General features: G+C 40.6%; 1 pseudogene; it reads left to right on the forward strand.

The window, feature by feature from the left end:
- The window catches only part of LOC109903140 (matrilin-3-like), a 50337-nt pseudogene that overhangs the window by 10274 nt on the left and 22985 nt on the right, over window positions 1–17078 (forward strand).

The raw sequence follows: 17078 nt of genomic DNA on the forward strand, positions 1-17078 counted from the left end.
CAAAAATTTATGTAAAAACTACAGATTGCCAATTTAAGTCTATCAAAAGTGTGCAAATTTGAGCATGTGTCCATTAGGCCTATGGATTTTTTTTATCACCCTGAATTAGATTGAGCAATAAAAGCCACTACTTTTTTCCCACAGGTTTGGATACACACTATGCATTTGTCACTGGCTGTCCACTGGTTTCAAAAACAATGATTGATAGACAGCTTAAACTTCTTGAATTCAACCATTATTGGGTTCAAATACACATTTAAATTTGTGAACAGCCATCCACAACAATCACAATCCGTAAGGCGCAAATAGCTAAATGAGAGAGCAGAAGTGTGAATCACATCGATGCACTATGTAGATATCGATGATAAGTGATATCCTTATCGCCATAGACTACACCACTACTGTCATCCTTACCTCCAAGCGTTTATTCAAGTTGGGTAATCTTTGGATGTCGACAGCAGTCGTATCATTGGAAGACATAGCTTGGACTACAAACGCCTATTCCTGCTCTTTTCCTGCGATCCATCAAACACATTTGGTGAGTTATCATAATGGTCTCTGACTTGTGGTCAGAGTCGCTTAGGTGGAACAAACTTAAACTTGCTCCTGTTTTCAATGCTGATTTGAATATAAATTGAGAAAACAGAAGTGTCCGATTTTTTTCGCAAACATCCTTTCAGAATTTAAAAGTAACCCTTGGAAGTAATCATCTCGTTTTTCAAAAGTATCTGTTGTCGGATTACAATATTTTTTGCTGGTAACATAATGGATTACAGTTACCGGTTTTTGTAATCCATTACTCCCCAACCCTGCATCTACCCTACCTCAGTTTTGGGTTTGTCTAAGTGACCCTTGTCCGGTCTTCCTATCTTTCCCCAGGTGTGGAGATATACACAGTCAGTGAGGTTAAAACAGAGGACATAGAGCTCCAGGAGATAGCCTCTGTGCCCCACAGCCAGCATTACTTTCACTTGGCCAACTTTAGCACCATCGACTCCATAGCTCACACCTTAAAGAGCAAGTTGTGCCAAAGTAAGGAAGAAGGAAATGGATGAGCATAGGGAGGTACAGCATGAGCTAGCTGCTAGCGGAACAGGATTTAGACACAGAAAAAGGACACAACGGAGCTCGGCCATCTGACTTGTTTTTGGCCTCATGCGTTTGTTGAACCGATGCCTGGTTATCTCAAATTGCATGCCTTCACCTATGGTTTGCTTCAAATCTTCGGGAGACCTTGAAAATCGAAGTATATGAACTATTAGATGATGGGTGTAGAAAGTTCAGGGAGTGTTTTAATAAATAAAAGAAACAATGACCACGAAACACAAACAACGCACTGACATGAAAACAGACTCAATAACACCTGAGGAAAGAATCAAGGGGTGTGACAGATATAGGGAAGATAATCAAGGAGGTGATGGAGTCCAGGTGAGTGTCATGAGGCACAGGTGTGCGAGACGATGGTGACAGGTGTGCGGGATAATCAGCAACCTGATGACCTAGAGGCTGGAGAGGGAGTATATTTGACAATGGGTTTGTGTTATGATGAACAAGTGCTTGAATGAATGGCTGGCCCACCGCCTTGGTTAAAGCCTTAAAGTGATTGTTAACCTTTTGCAAAACCCAATTGATTTACCACTGACTTCCCCTCAAAAAGCACTTGACACCACTTGACTGTATGCAATGTCTGTATTTGTAGTATTGACTTTACATTGTCACACTTTTCATTAAGTTGCTCCAAAACCACGTAGTAAAAGGCAATTATAATATTTGGTAGCAATTTGTAACTCCACAATTTGTTTCCTTGTAACCAATATGGAAAAGGGGTTTAATAGATTCCTAGGTGTGGATGCAGTGTCACGTTATTACACTTTACTGTGTAATACTGAGTAGCCTATCAACTTGTTTAAAATGGGAACTGGAGTTACTTAATGTACATTTCTATATAGAAATTTACAATTTATTCATGATTCACTTCTGCCACTGATGTCTCTTTCAGAGGATGCGAACGAGATGAGTGGGAATAAGCTGAGTGAAAACGCGTGCATGTGTGAGGCTCAGATTGCCTTCCAGATGAAGATGCAGTTCACCATACAGGAGCTGACCAGCAAACATATCCTTTTACCTCACCATTGTTTTATAATGGGTGGTATTTATTTATGTAGCAATTTTACAAGACCTCAAAGCCACTACAACCAGCTGCAATGTTGTACATACAGTATGTCTGCCAGTGGTGTAGCACAGTTCTGAGTGGATTTATTTTTCTTCCATGGGAAAGAGAGAACAATTTGCAGTTTTATAGCTAATCTCATGCTATTGTACACATTTTCCATGAGGCTGAGAGAAAATGTTGCTGTTTTCGAGCTCAGGGATTCTTGAAAGATGGGAAAATCTCAATATTTGTCTCAATATTAACAACATTTTAAATATATACACATCTGTTAAAAAGTTTGCAGTCACTTATAAATGTCCTTGTTTTCCAGAAAAACATACCTGAAATGAGTTGCAAAATGAATAGTCAAGATGTTGACAAGGTTATAAACAATCATTTTTAATTGAAATAATAATTGTGTCCTTCAAACTTTGCTTTCATCAAAGAATCCTCCATTTGCAGCATTGCAGACCTTTGGCATTCTAGTTGTCAATTTGTTGAGGTAATCTGAAGGGATTTCACCCCATGCTTCCTGAAGCACCTCCCACAAGTTGGAGTGCTTGATGGGCACTTCTGTACGTACCATACGGGTCAAGCTGCACCCACAACAGCTCAATAGAGTTGAGATCCGGTGACAGTGCTGGCCACTCCATTATAGACAGAATACCAGCTGACTGCTTCTTCTCTAAATAATTATTGCATAGTTTGGAGCTGTGCTTTGGGTCATTGTCCTGTTTGGCTCCAATTAAGCGCCGTCCACAGGGTATAGCATGGCGTTGCAAAATGGAGTGACAGCCTTCCTTTTTCAAGATCCCTTTTACCCTGTACAAATCTCTCAATTTACCACCACCAAAGCACCCCAGACCATCACATTGCCTCCACCATGCTTGAAAGATGGCGTCAAGCACTCCTCCAGCATCTTTTCATTTTTTTCTGCGTATTCTTTTGCCCATCGTCATCTTTTATTTTGATTGGCCAGTCTGAGATATGGCTTTTTCTTTGCAACTCTGCCTAGAAGGCCAGCATCCCGGAATCGCCTCCGGTATGCCAAGAAACTGAAGATCTCGTACAGAACATAGTTAGAGCACACTCGCTCTAACCAGAATAGAAGGAGGAGTGGGAGGCCCCGGTGCACAACTGAGCAAGAGGACAAGTACATTAGAGTGTCTAGTTTGAGAAACAGGTCCTCAACTGGCAGCTTTTTATTTTTTTTTATTTTTTTACCTTTATTTAACTAGGCAAGTCAGTTAAGAACAAATTCTTATTTTCAATGACGGCCTATGAACAGTGGGTTAACTGCATGTTCAGGGGCAGTAATTAGTACCTGCAAAACACCAGTCTCAATGTCAACAGTGAAGAGGCGACTCTGGGATGCTGGTCTTCTAGGCAGAGTTGCAAAGAAAAAGCCATATCTCAGACTGGCCAATAAAAATGTAATATTTAGATGGGCAAAAGAACACAGACACTGGACAGAGGAACTCTGCCTAGAAGGCCAGCATCCCGAAGTCGCCTCTTCACTGTTGACGTTGAGACTCAAAACAGGCATTTGTACAATATGAAAAATGATTAACTGGAAAATCCCCTATTAAAAACAACCACTCTATCAGATCTTTCAGGACTCTGACAGAGTTGACGTTAGACAAAAATCTGACCGAGTTGATATTTTACGGAGTTGACAAAAATCATTCAAGTGGTATACACAGTAGCAATTTAGTTTTTCCTCAGTTGCTTTATGACTCTAAAACCTAATTAAAAATGACATATTTGAAACTAAATTAATATTCTATTTTAATCTATCAGGCAGATGGAGTTGACCATTTAAGGTTGTGACTGTGGTGATTCCAATATTGTTTGTTTAAATCTATCAAAAGTGGAGAACTTTACAGATTATGAGTTGTCTTGTTTCACTACATGTAGTGAGGACACGAATAAAGGGTCCTTATGGTATAATGGACCCTGCTCATTCCTGATTAAAAAATCTGACGCAGTTAACCAAATCTCCAGACGCAATGTTTTGAGAGAAATATTCTTTAATGCAAGGAACAACATACGATAATTTTCAGTGAATATTTATTTTTGGAAGTTTTTTTAATTTTAAACACATTTTTGGAGAGTTTGAAATTGGGATCCTTAAGATCCTGACGGGGGCATTTCCAGACATAGAGCCGACATGGAAATTAATTATGAATTATTCCAAAAACATTTTTTTATTCTCTTATAAAATTCCTGTAAATGTAAAACTTCAGCTCAAATAATGCAAAATAAATACTATAAAAAATAATTTTTCCTGACCTTCAAGAATCCCTGAGCTATTTTCCTGCTATTCTACACATTTTGCCATGGCTGAGAGATAATTCCACGTAATAAAAGAAAATCATGTTTTATGATGTGTTCATATGCTATCTGGGGGGACCCCAACCTCCCCATAAGGAGGCCCCTAAAACTTATAGGGCCCTTACGGGGGCTACAGGGGTGTGTGCTACACCAGTAATGTTTACATATATTGCTCTACTTTAAACTGTTACCTTTTCCGATTCCCGAGACAAAGCACTATGACAGTTTAAGATTGCTGATATGTATATAGTGTATATGTATTGAAGAAGACAAATGTTTCCTTGACTGTTATGTCCACTAGATGATTTATCGAGGAAAGTGACCCAGTTTGGACGAATGCGTTGATTCTAAAGACGATGCTACAAAGAGACCATTCAGAGCTCACCCAGTTAACCTCAATCTAAAATGTCTGTACAGTTTTCCTGTTTTTAGCAACTTTCATTATTAACAACAGTCCATTTTGGAGGTATAGATTGAAGGAGGTTATACAGTAGATGTGTTGTACATATAAGACATTTTGTTTACCATTGAATGACTTGGCCAATAGTGTTCCATTTTCTCACAACAGATAACCCCCATTTCATCCCATTTAGGCTAAGAACAAAGACCGAAGTAGATTTCTTTGCACAATAATTTGCTCCCCATGGTAGCAACTATCCAGTTAACAATATTCCATATGTATTTTATCTTCCACTTATAATGAAAGTGTAGAGGAAGCAATAGGCTATATCACTGACAAGTGATTTGTTTCCTTATTGTGGCATTTGCAAGATAAATGAAAGACTAATTAAGATTAAATGTAATTTATGTTAATGCATAATTATTGAGTATTCCTTAACTTGTATTTAAATAAGAAAATGAGCTTGTCATATTCATGTGGCTTATGCTTTGTGTTGATGAGGTAAAAGGAAGTGTGCATTTTTGTGTAGTTTGTGTGTGTATATCAAAATACTGTGCCTTCGGAAAGTATTCAGACCCCTTGACATTTTCAACATTTTGTAACGTTACAGCCTTATTCTGAAATGGATTAAATAAAAAGAATCCTCAGTAATCTACCCCATACCCCAAAATGACGAAGTGAAAACAGATTTTTAGAAGTTTTTGCAAACGTAATAAAAATAAAAAACAGAAATAGCTTATTTACATAAGTATTCAGACCCTTTGCTATGAGACTCGAAATTGAGCTCAGGTGCATCCTGTTTCTACAACTTGATTGGAGTCCACTTGTGGTAAATTCAAATGATTGGACATGATTTGGAAAGGCACACACCTGTGTACATAAGGTCCCACATTTGACAATGCATGTCAGAGCAAAAACCAAGTCATGAAGTTCAAGGAATTGCCCTTAGAGCTCCAAGACAGGATTGTGTCGAGGCACAGATCTGTGGAAGGGTACCAAAAAATGTCTGCAAATCAAATCAAATTTATTTATATAGCCCTTCGTACATCAGCTGATATCTCAAAGTGCTTAACAGAAACCCAGCCTAAAACCCCAAACAGCAAGCAATGCAGGTGTAGAAGCACGGTGGCTAGGAAAAACTCCCTAGAAAGGCCAAAACCTAGGAAGAAACCTAGAGAGGAACCAGGCTATGTGGGGTCTGCAGCATTGAAGGTCCCCAAGAACACAGTGGCCTCTATCATTTTTCAATGGAAGAAGTTTGGAACCATCAAGACTCTTTATAGACCTGGCCGCCCGGCCAAACTGAGCAATTAGGGGAGAAGGGCCTTGGTCAGGTAGGTGACCAAGAACCCGATGGGAGAACATTCCAGAAGGACAACCATCTCTGCAGCACACCACCAACCAAGCCTTTATGGTAGAGTGGCCAGACGGAAGCCACTCATCATTAAAAGGCATATGACAGCCCGCTTGGAGTTTGCCAAAAGGCACGTAAAGACTCTCAGACCATGAGAAACAAGATTCTCTGGTTTGATAAAACCAAGATTGAACACTTTGGCCTGAATGCCAAGCATTACGTCTGGAGGAAACCTGGAACCATCGCTATTGGGAAGCACGGTGGTGTCAGCATCAGCATCATGCTGTGGGGATATTTTCAGAGGCAGGGACTGGGAGACTAGTCAGGATTGAGGCAAATATGAATGGTGCAAAGTACAGAGAGATCCTTGATGAAAACCTGCTTCAGAGTGCTCAGGACCTCAGACTGGGATGAAGGTTCAACTTCCAACAGGACAACAACCCTAAGCAACCAGCCAAGACAACATAGATGTCGCTTCGGGACAAGTCTCTGAATATCCTTGAGTGGCCCATCCAGAGCCTGGACTTGAACCCAATTGAACATCTCTGGAGAGACCTGAAAATAGCTACGCAGCAACACTCCCCATCCAACCTGACAGTGCGCGAGAGAATATGGATAGAAGAATGGGAGAACCTTCCCAAATACAGGTGTAGCGTCATACCCAAGAAGACTTGAGGCTGTAATCGCTGCCAAAGGTGCTTCAACAAAGTACTTTTTATAATTTAGCAAAATCTTAGAATAAGGCTGTAACGTAACAAAATGTGGAAAAAGTCAAGGGGTCTGAATACTTTCCAAATGGGTTATATTTTGGATGTTTGTACAAATGTGTCATGACGTTGCCCTCTTTGGGTACAGCAAGCCCCATCCCCCTCTCCCTGTCTCCTACACCCAGGCTGCTGTGGTCAGAGAGAGGTCGTAAATTATCTCCTCATGGCCACAGTATAGAGACAGAGTGAATTTTCATAGAGAACAAAGGAATTTCTTCCACCTCACAGAGCTTGAGGTCCGAACAACATTCCCTTTTGTACAACAAGCCGCCATGCCAGTTTATCCTACTAGGGCACATTCCCCTATCATTTCTTGTAACCATATTTACTTTGTTTGTTTGTGTGTGCACTTCTGTGATTGTTTAGTTAGTTAATAAATAAATAAATGATTTAAGACAATTGATGTATGGATGACTCATAGTGAAGACTGGGTTCGCACAGATAACCAACAATTTACGACGTTTGGAATGAGAGTCATGTGAGGTAAAGAAGAATTCATTAATCAGAATTGAAAATATACTTGGAAAATTATAACTTTGTAATCTAAATATTTTCCTTGGTGCCCCGAATTCCTAGTTGACTACAGTTACAGTGCCTTGCGAAAGTATTCGGCCCCCTTGAACTTTGTGACCTTTTGCCACATTTCAGGCTTCAAACATAAAGATATAAAACTGTATTTTTTGTGAAGAATCAACAACAAGTGGGACACAATCATGAAGTGGAACGACATTTATTGGATATTTCAAACTTTTTTAACAAATCAAAAACTGAAAAATTGGGCGTGCAAAATTACAGCTGTAAGTCTCTTGGGGTATGTCTCTATCAGTTTAGCACATCGAGAGACTGACATTTTTTCCCATTCCTCCTTGCAAAACAGCTCGAGCTCAGTGAGGTTGGATGGAGAGCATTTGTGAACAGCAGTTTTCAGTTCTTTCCACAGATTCTCGATTGGATTCAGGTCTGGACTTTGACTTGGCCATTCTAACACCTGGATATATTTATTTTTGAACCATTCCATTGTAGATTTTGCTTTATGTTTTGGATCATTGTCTTGTTGGAAGACAAATCTCCATCCCAGTCTCAGGTCTTTTGCAGACTCCATCAGGTTTTCTTCCAGAATGGTCCTGTATTTGGCTCCATCCATCTTCCCATCAATTTTAACCATCTTCCCTGTCCCTGCTGAAGAAAAGCAGGCCCAAACCATGATGCTGCCACCACCATGTTTGACAGTGGGGATGCTGTGTTCAGGGTGATGAGCTGTGTTGCTTTTACGCCAAACATAACGTTTTGCATTGTTGCCAAAAAGTTCAATTTTGGTTTCATCTGACCAGAGCACCTTCTTCCACATGTTTGGTGTGTCTCTCAGGTGGCTTGTGGCAAACTTTAAACAACACTTTTTATGGATATCTTTAAGAAATGGCTTTCTTCTTGCCACTCTTCCATAAAGGCCAGATTTGTGCAATATACAACTGATTGTTGTCCTATGGACAGAGTCTCCCACCTCAGCTGTAGATCTCTGCAGTTCATCCAGAGTGATCATGGGCCTCTTGGCTGCATCTCTGATCAGTCTTCTCCTTGTATGAGCTGAAAGTTTAGAGGGACGCATCGCTTGCACAGTGCTCCTTGGGATGTTTAAAGCTTGGGAAATCTTTTTGTATCCAAATCTGGCATTAAACTTCTTCACAACAGTATCTCGGACCTGCCTGGTGTGTTCCTTGTTCTTCATGATGCTCTCTGCGCTTTTAACAGACCTCTGAGACTATCACAGTGCAGGTGCATTTATACGGAGACTTGATTACACACAGGTGGATTGTATTTATCATCATTAGTCATTTAGGTCAACATTGGATCATTCAGAGATCCTCACTGAACTTCTGGAGAGAGTTTGCTGCACTAATTTTGCACGCCCAATTTTTCAGTTTTTGATTTGTTAAAAAAGTTTGAAATATCCAATAAATGTCGTTCCACTTCATGATTGTGTCCCACTTGTTGTTGATTCTTCACAAAAAAATACAGTTTTATATCTTTATGTTTGAAGCCTGAAATGTGGCAAAAGGTCGCAAAGTTCAAGGGGGCCGAATACTTTTGCAAGGCAGCTGGCTGGACGTTCATTCTATCGGTTCGGTTGCCAGAGACGCGACCCAATCGTTAAATCTTTTTGTTCTGTATCTATGGACGCAACCCCGTCGTTCATTATAAATATTCTATTGCCATACTGGCTTATCCCTTGCTTGCTAGCTAGCCAACTACGGCTAATTTACAGTCACGTCAAACAGCAGAGCCAGCAAAACAAGAAAGTAGCTGCATTTGCATTTGTTTAAACTGTTTGGATACATCTATAACAATGACCTAATGATTTCACCTGGCAGAGAAAATGTGCTCCCTCGTCAGGACACTGTTGTTCAGAGGAGCTAGCCAACAACACAGTTAACTCAATCACTTTAAACTCAAGCTGCAAACTAGCTGCACTTTGTTTCTTTTTACCTGTTTTCTATATATATTTCTTTGTATAAATCCATAAAAATTATGCTGATTCATGATTTCGACTAGCTGAGAAAAGCTGCCTACTTGTCTGTCTAATCCCGACTCGTTCATTACTATGTGACAACTGGAGATAGAATTTGAATTTTGCAACAATGTTGCAGAGAGCAAGGTTTATACAAATCGCCACTGTTGAAAACGAAATGTTGTTTCATTTTGAGATAATGTCTAGATACTTTTTATAGTGGAGATCAAGTTTATAAATTGCCTGGCTGGGCTGATGAGACAGTGGACTGCGCAATCAGATGGAACAGAGTAAATAGGCATTTTGAAGTCATAGATTTAGCTGGTGGTAACTTGTGGAATAGACACCAGCTGGAGTACGGTTTTAACCAATCAGCATTCAGGATTAGACCCACCCATTGTAAATTAGAATTGCCAGCAACAATGTTGATCTATCCATTTCCGTGACATTAAGCTATCAGATATTTGTGACGATACGCGTGAAACAGCTTTGCATTTTTTTGTTGCCAATCAGAGAGCAACAACATGTATTGTCATATGACATTGCCAATCTTTGGTGTTGCATGCACTGTAATTATTGTGTTCATGACCATCATGCACACAGTCTCTACCATGTGTGAGCCAGCCATTTACAGATAGCTTGCTAGTTGAGACATCCTAAACTGGTCATGAAATAAGTTGTTCACATCTTGGGTAGCAGTCTTATTTTTCAGAGGTTCTGTTGGCATGAGAGATACAATCAGTGTCCTTTCTCAGCCTACACCAGTACAACACAAAGTTATTTTTCTAGCTAAATGCACAACCCTCTTTCTCTTGCAGATTGCCATCCCAAACAACAGATGGCTGAAGTGTATGTCTTGGAAGAAAGACTTCATAGCCTGTGGAAGAGATGAGGGTCTTCTCAAAGTCCTGAAGCTGGAGACAAAGACAGGTGAGGTAAGGTAAGATCCAAATTTGCTTAGCTGTGTTATGCAATGTTTACAAGCCCATGTGATTCAGATTCAAAATGTTTCTGAAACAGCTACAGTAGCTAATTGTGTGTTAAAAACCATTTAAACCCATAATGAGCTTAGCATATTCTGCCAGCAGTATTAATCCACCTGTGTTAATCAGAAAGTAGACCTACGGTGGTATGGTGTCAGGAACCAACTTGCTCAGTCTTCTCTATATTAGGCTACTTTAGAGCTATTGTATAATTCAAGCAGCTTGTGAAGTTGACAGGGTTATTTAACTTACTGTAGGCTATATACACAGTTAATTAGGTACACCCATCCAGTACCGGGTCAGACCTCCCTATGCAGAACAGCCTGAATTACTCGTGGGATTTTTCAGGGCATGTAAACGTTGCTCAATTGGTGTCAAGGGGCCTAACTTGTGCCAGGAAATCATTCCCCACACCATTACACCCCCGCCGCCAGCCTGTACCGCAGGGCCATCACCAGAGTTTCATAACATTCAGGGCTCAGTCTTGAAGACCAGGGGCTGAGGGGTTTGTGGGTCCGAGAAAGACAAAATGTATTTTCTAAAATCATTTTCTGAAATTGTACATCATTTTACATGACTGGAGACATTACAATAATATTTTTTAATGCCACATGTCTTAAATGCAACCAATAGCATAGGCCAAAGAAAAGAGTGGATACACAGATTTTAGGTGAGGAAATTATAGTCCACCAACTTTCTAGTGGCACTCACCTATTCAAACAGATGTTTGCATTTTGTATTTATTTTGAAATATTGCGAAATACCTTCTAGCTGCTGCCTGCTGTTCATTGACAGCCACACCTCAACAATCAGCTGTTTTATATTTGCTGCGCAGGCTGCCCAATTGCAGGATTCCAGACTGTAGATTAGGTCTATGCGCTCATAATGTGACAAAACACAATGTACAGCAATTTTTATTAAACAAGCTATTGATCCTCTGTGGCTAAATTATGCTGGTGTAGTATTTTCAATGATTTCATTTATTTATAGAGATAATTATATAATTTAGCTATTTTTTTTCAATTTATCTACAGCACCAGAGCTATATTTTCTTAAATGTGCTGTGCTCTCCACAAAGCCATATTATGGTCAGTAACCCCATATGAGATTATTGTGTAGGTAGACTCTTACAATAATATTTAAAATATTCTATCATCAAGTAGCCTAGCCTACAGTTATGAGAATAAATTGAGTAAGTCAATGAAGCCAATAGTGGTTTCAGCTATATTGTTATTGAAATGATGTAGGCCTGATAGCCTTTTTAAACAATAGATAAAATATGTCAAATGACTTGAATAACCTATGGGAAAAGTGTACAAATGTGTATTCGCATCAGAAGGAAAAGAGACTAAAATGCATCAGAAAAGTTTCGGAAAAGTTTCGTAAAACATCAGGGAAGCTATAGGCCTAGTGTGTGTGTGTAGAGAAGATCTGCATTGCTTTCTATTGTTAGACTAATGATCATGAGCACTCACCTCAATTTAGCTAACATTTCCCATCCTAATTGTAACCAAATATCCAAACGAGATTCAGTGAAAACAAAAATGAGACTGATTGATTTATCGAGATGATTTCCCGTGCTTGTCTCAAAGCAGCACAATGATGTTGTCCCAATCAAAACGGTGGCGGAATTATCAGTTGACCACACATGGCAATTGCTTTACATTTATTATAACCAGTGCTATAATATTTTTTTAAGGTAGCCTACCGGAGGACAATTATTTTATTATTATTATGTCATCATTTCTGAATAAAGGATGGCACCGACACGAAGCCTATTGGTTAAAATAATTTTAGAATATACATACAATGAATGCATAATCAAAATTGCATGATTGCCTGTGACTAAAGGAAAAGGTTATATTTTTAAAAATCCTAAAACACCAAATTAGGCCTACCTTATATAAATTGTCAACCGGGAATGATAATTATTCACATTTTACAGGTGAAACGTCCATGCTGCATGCATGCCAACCATTTGATCCAATTCAGTTTCATGGGAATATGCATTTCGATCTTCTTGAATGATATAAGTAAGGGTGGTTCACTGGCCGAAATTAATCGAATTTTAGAGCAGATGGAGTTAAACACAAATCAAATCAAATTTTATTTGTCACATGCGCCGAATTCAAGTGCTTACAGGCCCTTAACCAACAATACAGTTTTAAGAAAAATACAATACAAATCTGGGTAGCCACTTGATTAGATGTTCAGGAGTCTTATGGCTTTGGGGTAGAAGCTGTTTAGAAGCCTCTTGGACCTAGACTTGGCGCTCCGGTACCCCTTGCCGTGCGGTAGCAGAGAGAACAGTATATGACTAGGGTGCCTGGAGACTTTGGCAATTTTTAAGGCCTTCCTCTGACACCACCTGGTACAGAGGTCCTGGATGGCAGGAAGCTTGGCCCCAGTGATGTACTGGGCCGTGCGCACTACCCTCTGTAGTGCCATACTCTCGATGGTGCAGCTGTAGAACCTTTTGAGGATCTGAGGACCCATGCCAAATCTTTTCAGTCTCCCGAGGGGGAATAGGTTATGTCATGCCTTCTTCACAACTGTCTTGGTGTGCTTGGACCATGTTAGTTTGTTGGTGATGTGGACGCCATCACAGCCAACACATGAGAAACAAAATGCAACATTTCAGCACAATCATCCTAAATTGTAATAAGAAATGATATGGTGTTTTTGGTGTAACCGTAGCCTGACATTACCATGCTACTATATTTGGTTTGTTATGTAAAATACTAATTAATCATTAAGTGATCTTGTGAGACAGCACCATTCTCAGAAGCCAAGTTCTGGTGATGTTCATGCTGTACCGTTGACACCAGGCAGGATGGGGCCATGGACTCATGCTGCTAAGCCAAATCCTGACTCTGCCATCAGCATCGGTAAATTCAAGATACTGCCATGCGTGAAAAGCCCAGGAGGCCAGACGTTTTTGAGGTACTGGAACCGGTGCACCTGGTACCGACAATCATACCACGCTCAAAGTTGCATAGGTCACTTGTTTAGCCCATTCTGATGTTCAATCGAACAATAACTGAATGCCTAGATGCCTGTCTGCCTGCTTTATATAGCAAGCCATGGCCACTCTCTGTAGGAGTGAACCATTTTCTTGAATGGGGTGGGGTACCTAAAAAACTGGCCACTGATTGCCTTGTAAAAGTATTCGGACCCCTTGGATTTCTTCACATTTTATGGTCATTTTCTGTTAACTATCTGTTACACAAAATACTCTGTAATGTCAAAGTGGAAGAAAAGTTAACATTTTCGTAATAAAATAATAATAGTTGTTGCATCTCCCTGAGTCAGTCACTACATGTTAGAAACACCGTTGGCATCGATTACAGCTGTGAGTCTTCTTGGGTAAGAGCTTTGCACACCTGGATTGTGCAATATTTGCCCATTATTCTATTCCCCAAAATTATTTGAGCTCTGTCAAGATGTTGGGGAACATGATTAGAAAGCAATTTTTTAAGTCTAGCCATAGATTTTCAAGCAGACCCATCAATTTAATCTTGTCTTTACTAATTTAACTCTGCAAGTCAGTTAAGAACAAATTCTTACAATGACAGCCTAGGAACAGTGGGTTAACTGCCTTGTTCAGGGGCAGAATAAAGTTTTTTACCTTGTCAGCTCAGGGATTTGATCTAGCAACCTTCCGGTTATTGGCCCAACGCTCTCACCACTAGGCTACCTGCCACCCCGAACAGTACCTTATATTCAGAATGGTTCATTATCAAATGGGCAGGAGCAGGGGGAAAAAATGTATGCACTCGAATAGCGAATGGAGGCCGTGCACTTTCCCACCAGTCCGTTTTGTAGGCTACTTCAGGTTTATTGCGGAGCAAGTGCTTAATATGAGAAGCTGAGAAACAAATGTAAGGGCACTTATTTTACTCCACACGTCAACAAAGAAAGCTCAGTTGTCCTGAGTCTGCACAACTCTGCCAGGACCTAGGATCAAGAGAGACGCTCAAGTGTTTTAGTACTATATCTCTTGACACAATGATGAAAATAATCATGGCCTCTAAACCTTCAAACTGCATACTGGACCCTATTCCAACTAAACTACTGAAAGAGCTGCTTCCTGTGCTTGGCCCTCCTATGTTGAACATAATAAACGGCTCTCTATCCACCGGATGTTTACCAAACTCACTAAAAGTGGCAGTAATAAAGCCTCTCTTGAAAAAGCCAAACCTTGACCCAGAAAATATAAAAAACTATCGGCCTATATCGAATCTTCCATTCCTCTCAAAATTTTTAGAAAAGGCTGTTGCACAGCAACTCACTGCCTTCCTGAAGACAAACAATGTATACGAAATGCTTCAGTCTGGTTTTAGACCCCATCATAGCACTGAGACTGCACTTGTGAAGGTGGTAAATTACCTTTTAATGGCATCAGACCGAGGCTCTGCATCTGTCCTCGTGCTCCTAGACCTTAGTGCTGCTTTTGATACCATCGATCACCACATTCTTTTGGAGAGATTGGAAACCCAAATTGGTCTACACGGACTAGTTCTGGCCTGGTTTAGATCTTATCTGTCGGAAAGATATCAGTTTGTCTCTGTGAATGGTTTGTCCTCTGACAAATCAACTGTACATTTCGGTGTTCCTCAAGGTTCCGTTTTAGGACCACTATTGTTTTCACTATATATTTTACCTCTTGGGGATGTTATTCGAAAACATAATGTTAACTTTCACTGCTATGCGGATGACACACAGCTGTACTCTTCAATGAAACATGGTGAAGCCCCAAAATTGCCCTGGCTAGAAGCATGTGTTTCAGACATAAGGAAGTGGATGGCTCCAAACTTTCTACTTTCTACTTTTAAACAAAACAGAAATGCTTGTTTTAGGTCCCAAGAAACAAAGAGATCTTCTGTTGAATCTGACAATTAATCTTAATGGTTGTACAGTCATCTCAAATAAAACTGTGAAGGACCTCGGCGTTACTCTGGACCCTGATCTCTCTTTTGAAGAACATATCAAGACCATTTCAAGGACAGCTTTTTTCCATCTACGTAACATTGCAAAAATCAGAAACTTCTAGGTTAGACTACTGCAATGCTCTACTTTCCGGCTACCCGGATAAAGCACTGAATAAACTTCAGTTAGTGCTAAATACGGCTGCTAGAATCCTGACTAGAACCAAAAGATTTGATCATATTACTCCAGTGCTAGCCTCCCTACACTGGCTTCCTGTCAAGGCAAGGGCTGATTTCAAGGTTACCTACAAAGCATTACATGGGCTTGCTCCTACCTATCTCTCTGATTTGGTCCTGCCATACATACCTACACGTACGCTACTGTCACAAGACGCAGGCCTCCTAATGTCCCTAGAATTTCTAAGCAAACAGCTGGAGGCAGGGCTTTCTCCTATAGAGCTCAATTTTTATGGAATGGTCTGCCTACCCATGTAAGAGACGCAAACTCGGTCTCAACCTTTAAGTCTTTACTGAAGACTCATCTCTTCAGTGGGTCATATGATTGAGTGTAGTCTGGCCCAGGAGTGGAAGGTGAATGGAAAGGCTCTGGAGCAACGAACCGCCCTTGCTGTCTCTGCCTGGCCGGTTCCCCTCTTTCCACTGGGATTCTCTGCCTCTAACCCTATTACAGGGGCTGAGTCACTGGCTTACTGAGGCTCTTTCTTTCATACCGTCCCTGTGAGGGGTGCGTCACTTGAGTGGGTTGAGTCACTGATGTGATCTTCCTGTCTGGGTTGGCGCCCCCCCTTGGGTTGTGCCGTGGCGGAGATCTTTGTGGGCTATACTCGGCCTTGTCTCAGGATGGTCAGTTGGTGGTTGAAGATATCTCAGCCTCCAGTATTTATTCTGCAGTAGTTTATGTGTGGGGGGCTAGGATCCGTTTGTTATATCTGGAGTACTTCTCCTGTCTTATTCGGTGTCCTGTGTGAATTTAAGTGTGCTCTCTCTAATGATCTCTTTCTCTCTCTGAGCCCTAGGACCATGCCTCAGGACTACCTGACATGATGATCCTTGCTGTCCCCAGTCCACCTGGCCGTGCTGCTGCTCCAGTTTCAACTGTTCTGCCTTATTATTATTGGACTATGCTGGTCATTTATGAACATTTGAACATCTTGGCCATGTTCTGTTATAATCTCCACCCGGCACAGCCAGAAGAGGACTGGCCACCCAACATAGCCTGGTTCCTCTCTAGGTTTCTTCCTAGGTTTTGGCCGTTCTAGGGAGTTTTTCCTAGCCACCGTGCTTCTACACCTGCATTGCTTGCTGTTTGGGGTTTTAGGCTGGGCTTCTGTACAGCACTTTGAGATATCAGCTGATGTACGAAGGGCTATATAAATACAATTGATTTGATTTGATTTGAACAACTGTTTGAGGAACATGCTTTCTCTGCCCAAACTCTATGCCATGGGCTCTCAAACCTTGTTCCTGCAGCTACCCACTGCTTAATTTCGGAAACCAAATGAAATTGGTTTGGAAATATCGATAGTAACATGTTTTTGCAATGAAACATATTTCTCTAAACTGTTGACAGCCCCTCTGTGCTCTCGAGAAAGGAATAAAGGAGAACGAGGAGGAGATAGAAACACATGGTGGT

The sequence above is a fragment of the Oncorhynchus kisutch genome, linkage group LG14 (assembly GCF_002021735.2).
Source record: "Oncorhynchus kisutch isolate 150728-3 linkage group LG14, Okis_V2, whole genome shotgun sequence".
NCBI lineage: Eukaryota > Metazoa > Chordata > Actinopteri > Salmoniformes > Salmonidae > Oncorhynchus > Oncorhynchus kisutch.